Source organism: Tursiops truncatus, chromosome 16, assembly GCF_011762595.2.
Source record: "Tursiops truncatus isolate mTurTru1 chromosome 16, mTurTru1.mat.Y, whole genome shotgun sequence".
In the NCBI taxonomy this organism is placed as follows: Eukaryota; Metazoa; Chordata; class Mammalia; order Artiodactyla; family Delphinidae; genus Tursiops; species Tursiops truncatus.
Genome location: NC_047049.1, coordinates 37,514,185 through 37,515,477, shown reverse-complemented (window position 1 = coordinate 37,515,477; position 1,293 = coordinate 37,514,185). Strand labels below are relative to the sequence as shown.

At 39.0% G+C, this 1,293-nt stretch overlaps 1 pseudogene; it reads left to right on the top strand.

Moving 5' to 3' along the window:
* Nucleotides 1-826: 826 nt before the first annotated feature.
* On the top strand, nt 827-918 carry LOC117308571 (U6 spliceosomal RNA; annotated as a pseudogene).
* Nucleotides 919-1,293: the final 375 nt, after the last annotated feature.

Below are 1,293 nucleotides of genomic sequence, written 5' to 3'. Positions count from 1 at the left end.
GGGAGAGTCATCACCAGATAACTGCTAAGCTCATCCTCAGAATCAGTGCTTGGTAATCGCTTTGCTCATCTGCTCATGTTAACTCATTGATTCATCCTTTGCAGTTGGGCCTTTTCCCAAATATGGATGTTATTACAGAGATGTCCTAAGAAAATCGACCTATCATGTAGGCATAATACATGTTCTTTGATTTTACAACAGAAAAATATTTGATGTTTAATGCTGCTACCACTCGGAAATCTTAACAAATTTCTAGGTTGGTTTGGAGAAAAACTGATAGTATTGCAGTTCATTTGGAAAAAACTACTTCTGATGAAGGAAGAGAATTTCAAGGCTTTAGAATACCTCCCATTGGTATAGTAGCACCATATTACTCTCAGACATTAGTATAAATTTTTGTGATTGCAATGATTATTCTAGATAACAAGTTTTGCCATTTAGTTCTCATAAGGTAGGAAGTATGATTATATCCATCTGATACACGAGGAATTGAGGTACAGAAAGGTTCAAACACTTGTTGAACATAGCAAAACTAGTAAGTAGTAGGGCCAGGAATTAAATCCAGGTCAATCTGATTGCCAATCCTAGGCCATTAACTACCGTGTTATACATGTTACTTCCTATAACAACTTAATGAAACCTTTAATTTCTTTAAGAGGGCATAGTCTTCAAATTGGAATGGGTAGAACAGTGGGGTAAGGAAACTTTTCAAGCTTTTTGGTCTCAGAATTCTTTCACACTCTTAAAATTTATTGAGGATGTCAATGAGCTTTTGTTTGTGTGGGTTATACTTATTAATATTTACCATATTAGAAACTAAAACTGAGTACTAGCTTTGGCAGCATGTATATTAAAACTGGAACGATACAAAGAAGATTAGCATGGCCCCTGAAAATTTGTGAAGCATTCCAGGATCTGGAACTCACATAGTGTTGTAGGTCAATATACTTCAATTTAAAAAAGAAAGATATTTTACAGCTAAAAAAATAAATAAAACTGAAGCATTATTACCTGACATATTTATTAATTTAAAAAATGACAATAGGGCTTCCCTGGTGGCGCAGTGGTTGGGAGTCCGCCTGCCGATGCGGGGGACGCGGGTTCGTGCCCCGGTCCGGGAGGATCCCGCATGCCGCGGAGCGGCTGGGCCCGTGAGCCATGGCTGCTGAGCCTGCGCGTCCGGAGCCTGTGCTCCGCAACGGGAGAGGCCACAACAGTGAGGGGCCCACGTACTGCAAAAAATAAATAAATAAAAAGATCAAACAGAGTCTCTAGGAGGTAAAACATATATTT